This window comes from Euprymna scolopes, chromosome 16 (assembly GCF_053919585.1).
Source record: "Euprymna scolopes isolate OS-2025 chromosome 16, ASM5391958v1, whole genome shotgun sequence".
Lineage (NCBI taxonomy): Eukaryota > Metazoa > Mollusca > Cephalopoda > Sepiida > Sepiolidae > Euprymna > Euprymna scolopes.
In genome coordinates, this window is record NC_136497.1 from 110,483,713 (window position 1) to 110,501,261 (window position 17,549).

At 35.8% G+C, this 17,549-nt stretch overlaps 1 protein-coding gene across 1 annotated transcript in view; it reads left to right on the plus strand.

Moving 5' to 3' along the window:
- Positions 1–17,549, plus strand: part of LOC145296048 (uncharacterized) — a 181,904-nt gene that overhangs the window by 162,228 nt on the left and 2,127 nt on the right. The gene's annotated exons all lie outside the window — the stretch shown is intronic.

Genomic DNA, 17,549 nt, shown 5'->3' on the forward strand with positions numbered 1-17,549 from the left:
GTCATGTATTGAGAATGCCCGATGACAGAATTCCAAAAATTGCGATGTACAGTCAATTTGAGGGTGGTAAAAGAATTGTCGGACGTCCTTCGCTTAGGTACAAGGACAAGTTGAAGAGTAACTTGTCTGCAGTGAACATAACATACAGGAGTCTTGAAGATGAGGTGAATGACCGAAAAGGATGGAGATCAAGGTGTTTTGAAGGTCTCCAGAGGTTTCAATCTGAAAGCTTAAGGCAACTGAAGGAAAACAGAGTAAGAGCAAAACGACTACCAGCCGAACCAATATCTGCAGCATTAAATCCACATTCATGTTCTATTTGTGGCCTTGTCTGCAAGTCCCTTGCTGGACTAAAAAGTCATCAGAGGCAAAAGCATAAATGAGTTTTAGAAATATGGGTTGTCTGAACCTCATACGTCGAAATCGACGGGAGAGTCCATCATATATATATATATATATATATATATATATATATATATAATTTAGTAATTTAAATTCTATGATGTGAAATGGTTAAGTTTTAAATCTAGAATTGTTATTATATGCAAGACAAAGAATACATTTTAATAAGTATATCTCCTTAACCTATAGGTTTTCAATGTTTACCAATCTCCTCAGAGGATGAAATATTAGCAAATATTATAATGGTTTATACCTAATTTGCTAAATACAATAAACATAGAAAATCATAATTAAAATTATAATTTGCTAATATTTTTTCCTCTGAGACATCGAAAACTTATAGATTAAAAAGATATACTTTTGAATTGTATTCTTTGTCTTGCATATAACAAAAATTCTAGATTTGAAATTTAACCATTTCACGTCATAAAATTTAAATTACTAAATTATAATTTATTTGCTCAATCTGGTATATTGAGCAATCTTTTATTTAGCTGGGATTGTCTTTATAAAATATTACAGCCAATAATATTTTGTAAGACCAATAAAGAATATATAGATATATATATATATGTGTGTGTGTGTGTGTGTGTGTGTGTGTGTGTGTGTCTGCTCACGAATAGGCTCCTATATGGTTGACTATTTAAAAAAACTGATCACATATAATGATAGAAGGTGTATCGAGACACAGGAATGGGTATGTTCGATATTACAGCCAGCAGTATGTTGTAAAACTAATAATCACTGGATTTCCATACCAGTAGATCTATTGCATTACATTATTATGAAGAATATATATATATGTGTGTATGTGTGTGTGTTCATCAATATATATATATATATATATATATATATATATATATATATATATATATATATATATATATATATATATATATATTAATTATTTATTCGAGGGTAAGCAGTTACATATAGTCGCTACAAACAGCTATCTGTTTCAGTCAATAAGACTTCGTCAGGCAACCCTGAACCCATCGCCGCCACAAAAAAAAAAACGGGAAAAAAAGAAAAAAGAGCTCTTCCAAAAAAAAAACTATAAAAGTTGAGAGCTCTCTAGAAAAGAAGGATAAACAATGGAGAGGCCGCATTTCAACCTTTTGGAAAATTGTTTTTAAAAAAAGCTACAACTTGGTTTATATACAATATAAATTTGAAATGATTAAAGTGGGTCGTAATTTTACCAGAACAGTGAATTGTATAAGAATGTGGGTATGGAGGGGGGGTTCTGTTTAAACTAATTTTTGCGTGTAAGAAACAAGTTTGCAAATGTGTTCGTTGACATAACAAGTCGCGTGTCAGAAAAACGTGGAAGTTAGGGAGGGAGAGGGAGTTTAGAGAGAGAGGAGAGGAAGGGAATTATCTCTATGATGGAGAATGAAACGTTAATAGATTTATGCATACATATTCATACTGAGACAACCATCCATATATATATACATACGCACACATATACACGTGCATACATACGTGTACACACACATACATATATATATACATACAAAAACATACACACGCATACACAGATACACACACACACACACACACATATATATATATATATATATATATATATATATATATACATACACAAACGACCGTATATATATATATATATATATATATATATATATAGTTGTTTTTTTTTTTTTTTTTTTTTTTTTTACAAAGGCATCACCACATTATCAAGGCCCAGAGGCCACTCAAGGATAAGGGTTAAAGAGTGTACAGTAGAAGTTGGTCAATATAGTAATCATTAGTAATGAAAATTTGGTAAATTTAATGACTTATATGGAACGGCTCATCAAGAACTTATTTACTTTAGACTTGAAGACAACCATATTGTAGTCAGCCGGAAAGCAGGAAAACGGAAGACAATTCCACAGGCGTGCAGTTCTAAGAAAGAAGCTTTGTTCATGGAATCTACGTTTAGGTTTAGGGACAGATAAAGAGTGGGGGAAATTATTGATAGTGTTTACAGCTAGACGAGTGTTTCTTGTGAAAGTTTGGCGAGGGGGGACCATAGATTGAAGCTCAGTTGAACACTTTCCATGAAAATAACGATACATCAGAGACAAACTCGCAACATCTCTTCTGTGAGATAGAGTTTGCAAGGAGGAGAAAAGGACATCTCCTACGAGGCTACGAAGTCTATTTTGAACTCTATCAAGGCAGGACAAGTCCTTTCTAGCAGATCCTGCCCAGATGTGGCAACAGTATTCCATCCTTGGACGTACCTGGCTCTTATATAGATAGAGAATAGCATCAGCAGTGAGATATCTACTGGATCGATAGAAAGATCCCACCATTTTTCCAGCGGCCTTGGCAACAGATTTGATATACGTGTTCCATTTAAGATCAGGAGTAATGGTCAAGCCCAGAAGCTTGTCAAAACTTGAGGCCTCCTGAAGACGAGAGCCATTCATTTCAATTGATGACAAATGTGGATTAGAATGTTGATGATGTAATGTGATGTAGTGCTTGTACAGTTTAGTCAAGACATTAAAAAATGAAAATATCGAAAAAAGTTTAAATTGTATGTATCCGTTATGGAACGACGTTCTCCGAAAAAAAATTTCACTTAATTTCATCAAAACACTGAACATATACAAAACACTGAACATATACAAAACACTAAACATACAAAACACTGAACATATACAAACCACTGAACATATACAAAACACTAAACATATGCAAAACACTGAACATATACAAAACACTGAACATATACAAAACACTGAACATGTAAAAAACAGTGAACATATACAAAACACTAAACATATACAAAACACTAAACATAGACAAAACACTAAACATATACAAAACACTAAACATATACAAAACACTGAACATATACAAAACACTGAACATATACAAAACACTAAACATATACAAAACACTAAACATATACAAAACACTAAACATATACAAAACACTGAACATATACAAAACACTGAATATATACAAAACACTAAACATATACAAAACACTAAACATATACAAAACACTAAACATATACAAAACACTGAACATATACAAAACACTAAACATATACAAAACACTAAACATATACAAAACACTAAGCATATACAAAACACTGAACATATACAAAACACTGAACATATACAAAACACTAAACATATACAAAACACTAAACATATACAAAACACTAAACATATACAAAACACTAAACATATACAAAACACTAAACATATACAAAACACTGAACATATACAAAACACTAAACATATACAAAACACTAAACATATACAAAACACTAAACATATACAAAACACTGAACATATACAAAACACTAAACATATACAAAACACTAAATATATACAAAACACAGTAGGCTCTTCTTCAGTGCGTTGGTGAAATCGTCTTTGCTGCAATGTCCACAAGGCCGGATCTTCTGTGATCGTCTAGAGATTTCGTCTTTGGAGATACCGGGTGCTCGTTGACGGAAGCAGTTTCACAAGTAAAAAAAAAATAGTAATGAAAACATCAGCACATCAGCAAATCGAAGAATTTTGAATAAACAAAGACTCCGGAGATTGGGTTATATAGAATGTATTAAAAGAAAACCATAAAAGAAATATATATATACAAACATATGTACAGTTTGGAGTATGAATTTGTAAGCAAGCATTTAAACTTCTAAGTGGGGCTTCCCCTTGCTGGAATTCACAGGTCTATTAATTTAACCCTTTTTAGTTATCGGGGAATAGGCGAGGGGGGAGAGAGAGAGGAGAGGTGAGGTGGCTTGACTCTCGGATTTGCTCTGGTTTGCTCCGACTTCTGTTCTTCTCCTCTTCTGTTCTGTTTTGCTCTGACTCTCTTGGTCTTTATATAGTAGAGCACATGGTGGGGCGACAATTCCCCATTCCTTCCCGATCAATCAGAATGCTAGATAACCAAATCGTCTGATCCTCTCTCATTGGATAATTTGACTGGTGACAAAAATTGGCCACCTCCCACAATCCAAGAATAATTCTAACTCCTCCCCGATCAATCAAAAACGCCCGATGGAAAATAACCAGTTTTCTCTCATTGGATAATTTCCAAACTGCGTAATACGTGATAACTGCGTAAGTAAGAAAACTGCGTCCAAAAAAAAATGCTTTGTGAATTCTGCCCTTAGATGTGACACTTGTCATTATCAAAGGACATAAACAAATTATTATTCCTGTTAACATCTCGACAAAATATGTTATTGAAAATTGTCGGTGGCAAAAATCTATTGATTTATATTTCCGAACTGCGATTCGGTTTGAGAATGCAAACAGTTGGGAATGTTATTTTGGGTTCAAATGGTTTTATCAGAGTCATACAAAATCATTTAATATTTGATTCGACAAACATTGTTTGAAGCCGACAAATGCGTGTGTGAAATTTTAATTCCAAAGAAATTATTTATCTTTGTTTTGATCTTGTCACAAATATATTTTGTGACGCCAACAAATGTAGTTTTTAGTTCAAAGCAAAAACATAATCTATCTGTTGTTGTTCCAGCTGACACATGAATTGTGTCCTTGAATTTGTCAACCACAAACGGTCGGCGCGTTCTTTGAACCTGACCAATGCGTCTATGCGACTTTAAATCAGAGAAAAAATATCAACAATCGAATTATGCTTTGAAGAAAGAAAGGAAAAAAAAATACTTTGGCAGAATTGAAGCCAGTAAGTCTTTCTTCTTTTTCGATGTCGGCCCGGGACAAAAATATTAATATATATCTTTTAGTTAACCGGTGTTGCCCGGAATAAGATCTTAACATCTATCTTTCAATTACCCGATATTGCCCGGGATAAAATATTAACGTTAAATAAAAGCGTCACATCGACCCTAATGGTCTGACGCTGCCTCTCTTTGGTGTTACATTCGCCCCCCCCCCAGGGGGTGGCGATTCTCAAGATGAGGACGACGCCCCATGTCCTCAACAACCAAAGAGGTTCTCCCAACTAATGCTACTGCGTCTCAACTAAAAGTTAACGGTCACTGACGATTTCACGCTGCCTCTCTTTGGTGTTACACATATACAAAACACTGAACATATACAAAACACAGAACATATACAAAACACTGAATATATACAAAACACTAAACATATACAATGGTTGTGAAATACACAGGCCAAAAAGATATCGCACAAATATCCAATAACACAAATATCAGAACTATATTTTTTCTTTTCTATCTGATAATTGGGATGTAGTGATATCATAGACCTACTTCTTTATGCAGAGGTATTGTAACCTCTTTATGTCGGAACACAATCAATCGATTTCAATATTAACAGCATGTTGTAGCGAACATGTTTGATGTTAAGTCGTGTGTATGTTAATAACTCATTAATATAACAACAAAGCCTCCGTTAAACAATACCCACTTTTTCATTGCGCATTTCATTAATCAATGAGGGTCTTCACCTTTTAACTTGCCATCTTATTAACCTTTATTCCGAAGAAACTTTTGGTCTTTATAAGTTGCACTCATCAGTAAAGAAAATAAAATGGCATTTTGCAACCATTCTAGAGAAACATTTCAGATGAAACTGAAAATAGATTGCGCAGTTAGAAAGAAATTCTGTAAAACAAATTTCAATTCCAAATCATTCGAAAACATATTTAAAAATCTGAATTCTCTGCCCTTCATAATCCTGAGAGATGACAGTCCTACTATCCTTAGTGTTGCAATATTTTTGGCATAATAAATGAGGGTATGATTATTGGAAGGTTCTATTTACAGACAGGGGTTAGAGGAACTAACCAATGAAATGGAACAACGATCTGCTAGTGACCAATCAGAAACTGGAATCACTCCATAAAACATACTGGATCTTTTAAAAGTCCCACACATCATTTTTCATGTCCATGCACGAAGGAATTTTGCTCTTTGTTTGCAAACTTTTACAATTCAAGACTTCTACAGATTGTCTATCCAACAGGAAACTCTTCTTCATCAGTAAACTTTTGCAATTCAAAGCTTCTCTGGATTGATTTTTTTTAAAACATTTCTCTTCTTTTTTTTAACTAAAATAACTGACAACTCCACATTTAGGTCATATCTAATCAAATATGATATGAGCCTAATTAACATAATAATTATGAGGGGTGGTTCCAAAAGTAATGCTTTCTATTTTTTCCACCCGAATTGATCAGAGGGATTACAAATTGCATTGTTATGATGACATGCATTCATGACCTGAAAGTTTTATCTCTCTGTTGCAGATATTGATGGTGTGAAACTTTAAGAAAGTAACCCTATCATGAACGTATATCAAAATCAGAAATACATTATTGAATTCCTCAGAAAAGTGCATTGGCGATGATGGTGATTATGTAGAAAAATAAATTTCGGAGCACAAAAGATTGCTTGTTGTAATAGTACCATTTCTATTTTCGTAGCTCTTCAACTTTTAAAGAGGCTTTATTTTTGGAACAATCCTCGTATGACAAAGCAAGTGCTGGATGACTATGCGCAGCCATCGTTCACTTCTGGCAAAAGTGTTTGAGAATAGTAGTGACTATGTAGAAAAATAAATTTTGGAGCACAAAAGTTCGCTCGTTTTAATGGTAGCTCTTCAATTTTTTGAGTTAAAAAAATCGGAGGCTTTACTTTTGGAACGACCCCCGTATGCTTAAAAATTTATGGTGTTTGATAAAATTTATAACTGATAACACTTAGCAGATTAATAATGTATAATTATAAAATAGTACATCTCATGTGCATATTTTAATGTTGGGTTTGTATGCAAGGATATACCTTTCAAATTCACTCTCAAATTTTAACATCCATTGGAAAATGCCAATCAGTAGTTACCATCCTGGAGAGGAGACAGGATTCTTTCTATAAAGCGACACGAGAATATATTTTTATATCAAAAATATACTCTAATGCTGAAATTTCCTTCTTTTTCATATCAGTTGGAATATTTTAAACAGGCACTGGAAATTTAGGGGGTGAAATACTGGACCATATATGAGAATTTTTATATAAGATGCTGAACTATAGAGAAAGAAGAATCTATCTGGTTGCTTTCTCCCCAAGCCATTAAACATATCTTTTGAGTTGCAGATGAGTGTACCCCTCTATTAATAGAGGGCAACTTTTAATAAAAAATTTTAAAATGTAAAAAAGCTGTAAACAATGAGGAACAAAAAATATGAATAAAAACAAAAGTAAATACTGACACACAGATGGGTTCCTCAACTCATTTATATACCAGGCAGAAAGAGGAAAACAATGGTGTTAACCTTTGTGTCTCTGGCACTACAGCCATAACAGAGGCTAACCATCAGGCCTTCATAACAGAAGTCTTGGCCGCATATCTCAATTATTTCTAGCAGCGAAAAAAAAATAAATAAATAATAAACTTAAAAACTCGGCCATAGTCTATTGTTCAAAAGAAGGTATTGCTATTTTGTTACTACTACTGAAAATGGAGCAAAATATCAAATAAAATCCTGGATTGCACCAACAAATATCAAATAATTAAATAATAAAAGATTGTTAATTGTTAATAGTGTGGTCTCGTCATTTAGATGACCGCCATTTTGTTCCAGTATTACCTTATAGTGGAATCAAGTATTCATTAGTTTGGGACAGGACAGACATATCAAAGACAGTCATTAACCTCAATCAGTTAACCTTGCCATTGATGCGACCACATGTGCACAAAAGACGAGTGGCAGACATCCTATATTATTGCTTCAGTTTACATTTAATAATGAAAAGAATATTGTAATTTTGTGCCAGGCTGTATTTTGTTAAAGAACAGTCGCTTGTTCTTGTAAGTGAGTAAATAAGAGATAGGATAGTCGAGGATTCGAACTTGCAAAGCTAGATTTGGAATTGAGAATTCCGATCATAAGTTAAAATAAATACAGAATACAGAATGTTATTGAAAATGGAATGTGGAATTAACCATTGTTTAGTTCACATAAAATAGTTAGATATCTGTTTATTGAAAAAAGGAATGTGATGATGAAATTTGTTTCTGTTAATAAAATGAAATTAAAATAAGGAATCTAGATCAGAACAATAGAAAATATTAAATATATTTGTAAAGTAGGTTAGAGAAATCGGTTTTGTAAAAAACATGTGAAGAGGGATGCATGCTTGAAAACGCGAGGCGTGTCAAGACACAAGTCTGATATGCACATGTTGGAAGAGAGAAGGGGAGTCAGAGACAGAGCTGACATAGAACATTGGAAGTGAAGGGGAGAAGAAAGAATCATGTAGAGACTTGAATTTCTTGATGCAAAGCCATTGACCGGTTGAAATGGAATAAACAAACAACTTCATCTTTTTGTATCTGCGTCTTCATGTTATATATTCAACAGAAAAGGTACTGTCAATTCATATTATAAGAACTTTGTGAAAATCATAATCTCAAAAATAGGTAAAGAAATATGTGTCAATGTTATAGAAACACTCCCATTCACAGAACTGTCAAAAGCATAAATGTCAAACTATATCTCGGTCTTTCTATGCATATATCTAAATATCTTCCTCTCATTGTGTATTACATGTTCTCGGCTCTCTTGTATTAACATGTACCCTGTCTCTTTATATATAAGACCTGTCTCTATCTCACAAAATGAACACTCTAAGACTCTCTTACTAACAATATGAACAACAACAAACATATAACATCAGTCCTCTTCTAATAAGAACAATGCAATATATTCTTTATCATTTTATATTCTTCATTTGTGGTCATTATTTAGTAAGGTTCAAACTAAATTTTGCAGCTGAAACAATTCAATGAAACACATCCTCATTGTGACTCATTATTTTTTCTTTATCGGGTTAACAAGGAAGTTTTTGCGATTTGAAATTTTAAATTCAGATGAATATAACTCGGCTCAAACAAAAATTAATTGATCATCAGAATCAACATACTTTTGCCAACGCAAAACAAGTGTATTTATGCCAGAAACGTAAAAATCTTGCGTTCTGGTGGTGATGAAGTTGCTGAAGGCGCTTTTTGATATCGCTTAGGTTTTAGAAGCATTTCTTACACGGAAGATAATTCAAGATACCTGAAAAAGTTGTAGTCGGTAGGTGAGCGGTCTGGAGAGTATGGTGGAAGAGATAGAGTTCCATAGCATAATTCGTTCAATTTCCGCAGAGTTGGTTTACAATGTGCTGTCAGGCAATCTCATGGAGGAGAATTGAGCCTTTTCTGTTGTCTAATGCTGGGTGTTGTTTTTAAAGTTTCTGATGCATTTCATCCATTTGTTGGCAGTACTTATCCACTTTAATGGTTTCGCCTGCATTCAAAAAAACCGTAATGGATGAGACCGGTCACATGACCTTCTTTTGATGCAACTCTGGCTTTGGGAAGTGTTGTGGGGCTTTGTCAGCATCTAACCACTGAGCTAAGCATTACCAGTTGTCGTAAAGAACACACTTTTCATCGCAAGTTACAACCCAGTCGAGAAACGGGTCGTTCTTGTTGTATAACAAAAGGGAAGATCACACTTCATAACTAGGTCTCTTTCAGTTGTCGAACAATTCGTGATACACCCATTTATCAAGTTTTTTAGTCTTTCCAATCTCTCTTAAGTGGTTGGAATTCATTGTATATGTTACGTCTAATTCAGAAGCAAGTTCTTGAACAGTTGAGCATGGATTGGCTTCGACTTAATTAATCGTTGTCAACATCCGATGGTCGACCACTATGCTCATCATTTTCATGATTCTTGTGCTGTGTGTTCAATAGTGGTTTCTGGTCCAAATGCTTCATTGATATTGCAAGCTGTTTCAACAGCTTTTTGGCCTAGCTTGAATTGAAATTTTTTAAAAAATTAGCAGATCTGTTTATTTTCCATCTTGTATTGAACGTTCTGAAAAGAAGACATAATTGTTTTAAAATCAGATTGTTATCAGATGCCCAAAAAAGTCTTTGCCGATTTTTATGAAGGAAATTAAACATTCACAGTTTAAGTATTAGGTGTATTTATTCATCAAAATAAGAACCCTCGCATTCTATGACCTTTTCCCAAGCAGCTTAGTAATTGCATTTTTGAAAAAGTATTTTGTTCTACTCTGGAAAATGTTATGCATCTTCATTTTCAAGTCATCTTCAATATTGAATGCCCTGTTCTTCATATGATTATCTAAGCTCAAAAACAAGTGGAAATCTGTTGGAGAGAGGTCTGATGAATACGGTGGATGGAGCATAATCTCCCAGTTTAGTTCTACTATCTTAACGAGGGTAATTTTTGCAACGTGTGGTCAAGCATTATCTTGACATGTCCACCTAACACAGAGCAAAAGTTGTTGTTTTTTTTAAATAGTAGTCCCTTTAAAGTTTGTGGCAAAGGATCCCCCGGCGATAACCAATGATGTTTTTTCTTAAAGTTCGTATACATGACCCACTTTTCATCACGTCATAATTCGATCAAAACGTATGCAAAGCCTTTGCAGTTTATTTGCTGGCGTTAATTCACATGCTACCCATCTGCTTATCTTCCATCTCTTTCCCAGCTGGTGCAAATGAAGTCTTATGGTTTCATCACTTATATGAAACCTCGAAGCTAGTTCGTGACAGGTTAGACATGAATCTGACTCTATAGCTGACTTTACATCATCATTGTTTAGAGATATTGGTCGTCCAGCTCAAGGCTCATCTTCAAGGGTTTCATTGCCAGAAGGAAACTTTTGAAGCCAGTTTCATGCAGTTCTTTAACTTACTGCACCTTCACCAAACACTGTGCATAGCATGCGAGAAGCAGATGAAACACTTGTGCCGAGTTTAAACTCATACAATAGACAAGCACGAATTATCAATTTTTTTATCAGTCATAATAAATAAGAAATAAAATAACATTAGTCAACAAAAAAGCATTTGCCGATTTTTGTTGACAAATTAAGCTCCTCTTTTCATTACTAATAAGCATAGTTATGCAGAAAACAACTTGTATTGACAAGTAAATTTTTGAATGGTCTCAGTTTTTATAATAAATTATAAAAACTGAGACCATTCAAAAATTTATAATTCATTATAAAAACTGAGACCATTCAAAAATTTATAATTTATTATAAAAACTGAGACCATTCAAAAATTTATAATTTATTATAAAAACTGAGACCATTCAAAAATTTATAACAAATTATAAAAACTGAGACCATTCAAAAATTTATAATTTATTATAAATTATAAAAACTGAGACCATTCAAAAATTTATAATTTATTATAAAAACTGAGACCATTCAAAAATTTATAATAAATTATAAAAACTGAGACCATTCAAAAATTTACTTGTCAATACAAGTTGTTTTCTGCATAACTATGATTATTAGTAATGAAAAGAGGAGCCTAATTTAAGTCAACAAAAATCGGCAAATGCTTTTTTGGGCACCTGATAATTAAAACGATTAGATAGAGAGAAAAATGCTCTTTAAAATGATGCATAAAATAAAGATATTATAACGAAAACTTATTTGAAAATACATCATTTGAAACCAAAATTAAAAATTCTGCAAGAAACTTCTGGTCAACTTAATAGCTTAAAAAGAAAAAAAAATCTCATACAATTCAATCGAATAAATATGAACTTTTAAATTTAATTGATAAAAGGTTTTAAAAATGTCAAACAGATGTTCCAGACTTGTAAAAAGTCAGATTCTTTTGATTCAAAGTCATTCAAAGCAAAATATTTGTTGTATCATTACTTTTTATTTATTTTATGTTACATTCTGGGGTTCAGGCGTTTTTTTTGTTTGTTTTTTGTTTTGTTTTTGTTTTAAATTTCGAAAGCTCACTCTCCAGTTCTCACGGTCCAACTGTCTCCAAATTATAATTTGCATAGTCTTGTCCAATCACTTCCGATTATTCTGAAATTCAAAACATCTTTACGGTATTGAATGCTTTTAGGGCACAACCTAATAAAATAAATAATTCAATACAAGCTTCTGAAATGACGAACGCAACAACTTCATAAAATGTAACACAGAAAAGGTTTATTAAAGAGAATGTGATATGTTCCTGGTCAAAAGCTGGAGACCGGCCACCTGGTGCTATCACGGTAGTTATTCCAGTGGAATTGTCGATACTGTTAGAAATAACACCGAGGTGGAGAGAGAGAGAGAGTGAAGAAAAGGTGTCCGTTCCGTTTGGTGCCTCTCTCAGTAAGAACGAGTTGTTATTCTTCAAACCGGATGCTGACCGGTTTCCTTAGGGGATAGGAAGGATCAATGCGCCGTACCCTGATTGGTCAATGTGTGGCCAAATAGCACAGGGAAGAGGCATTGATTCATGAAAGAAAAAAGTTCCATTTGTTTCTGCTACATAACCCCCTGATTAGGCTGAAAGCCGACAGAGAAAAGGTAGCATAACAAATAGCAAAAAATAAAAATGTCTTTTTATTGTATTTATTTTTACGAGAAAGAAAAAATGTTCTTACTTTTGTGTGAAAAGTTGGGGAATATTTGCAACTTTTTTTTTTGAAAGAAGGAAAACAAGAAAAAAATATTTTCTTAACAGAAATACAAAATTTTACACAGTCTCTTCAGCCAATGTACCCATCGACTACTACGTGTAGTAGTGACATGATTGTCTTCATTTGGGGCATTTACTTCAGGTGTATGCATGTTTTGATGCTGTGTGAAAGTTAGGGGAATGTGTGGCTCGTGTGTTTTTGTGTCAAGAAAGGCTTTTTTTACTCTATCAATAGAGACAGTTTCTCTTTTACCACTAATATCTAAAGTAAAAAGTTTATCGGTACGTGAAAGCATGCGATAGGGGCCAGTATAAGGTGGAATTAGGGGGCTTTCACGGCGTCCTTTCTAAGAAAAACATGAGTCCAAGATGAAATGTCTTTTGGGACCAAAGATCTAATGGTCTGTTCCCTAGTGTGCATCGGTGGGAGCTTACTAAAATAAGATTGCAGTCTGTGGACATACAGAGCTGAATCGCTTGTTGTTAACTCTATCAGGCTCAACATTTGGCCTGGCAACGATAGAAGTACTCCATATACAAGTTTTGCTGAAAAGTATCCCAGGTCCTCTTTGATAGCAGCACGACAGCCAAGAAGGCTCCATCGCTGTTGGTCAGGGTAAGCATGTAATGCTGCTTTCAATTGGCGATGGAAGCGTCCAATCATCCCGTTAGAAGCAGGGTGATAGCTTGTAGTGCAAATACGTTGGATCCCTAGAATCCTGGAGAGTTCCTAGAAGAGGTGGGATTCAAACTGTATGCTACGATCGGTGGTGATGGTGGTGGGAACTCCGTAACGCGATATCCAGCCTGATATAAGGGCTCACGCTACAGACTCAGCCGAAATGTCTGTGAAGGGAATGGCTTCAGGCCACCGTGTGAAACGGTCTATACAGGTCAAGAGATAAGTAAATCCCTGACTGACCGGTCATGGTCCAACCAGGTCGATGTGCACATGGCTAAACCGAGCGTCTGAGGTGGTGAATGTTCCAAGGGGTGCACAGATATGCTTGTGCACTTTGACTTTTAGCAGGATACACAGGAACGTGTCCAGGCAGTGATATCACGCCTCATATTTGGCCAGAAAAATCTAGCTGTAATCAGCTTCACTGTGGCTCTGCATCCGGGGTGTGCCAAATTGTGCAGGGTGTCAAAAACAACTCTGCAATGAGTCATTGGAACGAATGGTCGAGGTGAATCCGTTGAAGTGTCACAAATGATCTGCGTGTCCAAGGTAGGCATGGGCAGGTATGCGAATTTGCAAGCTGCAAATTCAGGTGACGACAGATCCAACGTGTCCAGACTTGGCTGATCTAACGCCATCTGTTGCAAGTCGATATCCGATGGTGAGGACAGGGAATTAATGGGAAGGCAGGACAAAGCATCTGCTGCAGCATTCTGCTCACCTGAGATATGTTGGATATCGCTGGTGAATTGCAAAACAAAATCCAAGTGGCGCGTTTCACGGGGAGAATATTTGTCCGGCTTAGAACGTAGTGCATGTCAGCGGACAGTGATCGGTGTAGATCACAAATTGACAGCCCTCGAGTGAATGTTGGAAATGTTTCACTGTGAGGTACATTGCCAGGAGTTTACGGCCAAACGTGCTGTAATGTTGTTCTGTCGGTTTCAGCTGTCTTGAAAAGTATGCGAGAGGTTGTAACTGTTGTTGGTGCTGCTGTTGCAACACTGCACCTACAGCTGTGCCTGATATGTCAACGACCAGTGAAAACTGGGCATCGGGTACAGGATGTGAAAGTAAAGATGTCACCAGTTTTGTTTTCACTTCATTAAAAGCTTTAAGCTGGATCTCATTAAGTGAGATTTGCTCATTTTTCTTTTTCCTGTCACGTAACAGGTCGGAAAGAGGAGCTAGGAGATCTATGAAGTGTGGAATAAAGCACCTGTAATAGTTTAACAAACCAAAGGAAGTTGGCGAAGTGAAGTGGGTGGTTGAAGGTCTTGTAGAGCCTTCACCTTTTCCGGTAACGGAGATATACCGTCTGGGCTGATAATGTGGCCCAGGAAAACTAGTGATGATGCTACGAAAACACATTTATCAGGGTTAATCCTAACCTGGTATCGCTGAAACTGTTCGAATAGTAGGCGGAGGTGAGTGACATGTTCTTCAGGTGAGGCATTTGCCACAAGAATGTCGTCTTTAACTATATAAACGAAGTCCAAGTCACGCACTACTTCGTCCATGAAGCGCTGAAATGTGCTAGCCGCGTTTCGTAAACCAAAGGGCATAGTTAAGAATTCAAACGCTCCGAATGGAGTCATTACCGCAGTCTTGGGTATGTCAGCCGGATTCACTGGAATCTGATGGTAAGCCTTAACTAGGTCTAGTTTGGAGAAGGTCTTACAACCATGTAGAGAGGAAGCAAAGTCTTGTATATGTGGGATTGAATAACGATCAGGTATCATCATGGCATTGAGTCGTCGGTAGTCCCCAGTCGGACGCCAATCTCCGTCTCGTTTCGGGACCATATGCAAAAGGGAAGCCCATGGACTGGACAAGGGGCGTATTATTCCTAGCTGCAGCATATGGTTAAATTCTGCCTTCGCTGCCTTAAGTTTATCAGCAGGGAGGTGGCAAGGGCGTGAGAAAACAGGAGCACCTGTAGTCTCGATGTGGTGTTTTGTGGTGTGCGTGGGTTCACTTACCACAAAATTTAAATTTGTTAACTCCGGGTAGGAGTGTAAGGCGGTCTGATATGGGTTATCTGAAGCTGCAATGAAGAATACTAGGCTGATAGAGGGGGGGTGTTTGTTTTTACACCAGAGACAGAAAGTTCTGTATTTGCATCTATCAGCCGGCATCTGCGCATATCCACTATCAGGTTGAAGTGGTGCAGGAAGTCCGCACCTAGTATGGGGTAGGGTAAATCTGCTATAGTAAAGACCCACGTAAAGTCTCTTCATAATTCCAAGTCCAAAGAACGAGAAATTTGACCGTATGTGGGGATGGGGTAGTGATTTACTGCCTGCAGTGTGATGGACGATACTGGAGGCTTCTCTGTGAGAAGTTTCAGTGGCCAGATACTGCAGGCCACTCCGGTATCAACCAAGCAACGTGCTTGGGATAGGGAGTCTGTGATGAAATAGGCACGGTTGTTGAAAATATCCCGTGGAGAGCCTGCCATGCTCTGCTCCTCAGACCTTAGTTTCCCTGGTTCATGTATGAACGGGGGTTTTTGCATTTCCGCGCCTCCATACCAAAACGACTGTGATAAAAGCACAGTTTCGGCTTGTTTGAGTGGCAGTGGTGGCGACGGTAGTGGCCTGTATGTAAGGAGTTAGTCTAGAGTGACTGCGGCTCCAGCTTGCCAAGTTTTTTACCTCGTGAGTGAGTCTCTCAATGGCTTTTAAAATAGCCAAATCCATGATGTCGTTAGGTTGTGACATCATTGCGAAGGCTCGCGGCCACTATTTTATATATTTATAAAGAAAGCGACAACAGACCGAAAAGAAAAAAAAATTAACTATCCGAAATATAGATAGGACATTGTCGAAGGACCACGTGAGGAAAAAAAGGGGAAATATTTAACACTAAACAAAAAATACGAGAGAAAATACTTAAAAGACAGAAAAAAAAATTCCACAAAAAAATAAAATAGAAAAATATACTCTTGAAAGGAAAAGGCAGTGGTAAAAGAGTTAATATATGTGTGTGTGTGTGTGTGTGTGTGTGTGAGTTTTTGTGTAAGTGTGTGTGTGTCTATATATATATATATATATATATATATATATATATAGAGAGAGAGAGAGAGAGAGAGAGAGAGAGAGAGATTTTTTTAAATGTGTATATACGTAAAGCCTGAAGTTAAATCTTTTTAAAAGGGTACTTACGTTTTCTTTGGCCGAGAGATGTAGAGAAATATTATATATATATATATATATATATATATATATATATATATATATACATTTTGGGGGGGGAGTTCTCTTGTCTGTATCGGTTGTCTCTTGCTTGAGTGTGTATGTGTATGCACGTGTGCGTGCATGCTTGCGTCCTTCTTAGCCAAAACAAAAAAAATGTTTAGTCACTTTTTTTTTTTTTGTTTCAAGGAAACGTATCCGGTTGGAACGTTTTATTTTTCGCCGTGAAACTATAAGAAGTTTTTCTTACGAAATGCGTTTCCATTAAAATGTTTTCAGCTATTTTTATGCGACACATGTCTTTGACCATATTTCGGCTTTTTAGTTTATCTTGTTCAACGAGAATGTTTTGTCTTTCTTTTCGCCGAAAAGAATGTCCAGAATTAGAACAGTGTTCTAGAAAATTCTCAAGTGATAAGTGACATTTAAAGGTTGTTTTCGCTCGTCAGTGTAAAATGCCGCTTTTTGGGGAGGGGGAGGTCGCTGGCTTTTCTATGCTGTGTCGGGTTTTGCAAAAAATGAAGAAAAAGGCTCGCCATTCAGAATTGCTTGTATATCACGTCGGGGTCACTATTTTAGGGGTGAAAATGCTTTTAGGGCACAACCTAATAAAATAAATAATTCCATACAAGCTTCTGAAATGACGAACGTAACAACTTCATAAAAGGTAACACAGAAAAGGTTTATTAAAGAGAATGTGAAATGTTACTGGTCAAAAGCTGGAGACCGGCCACCTGGTGCTATCGCGGTAGTTATTCCAGTGGAATTGTCGATACTGTTAGAAATAACACCGAG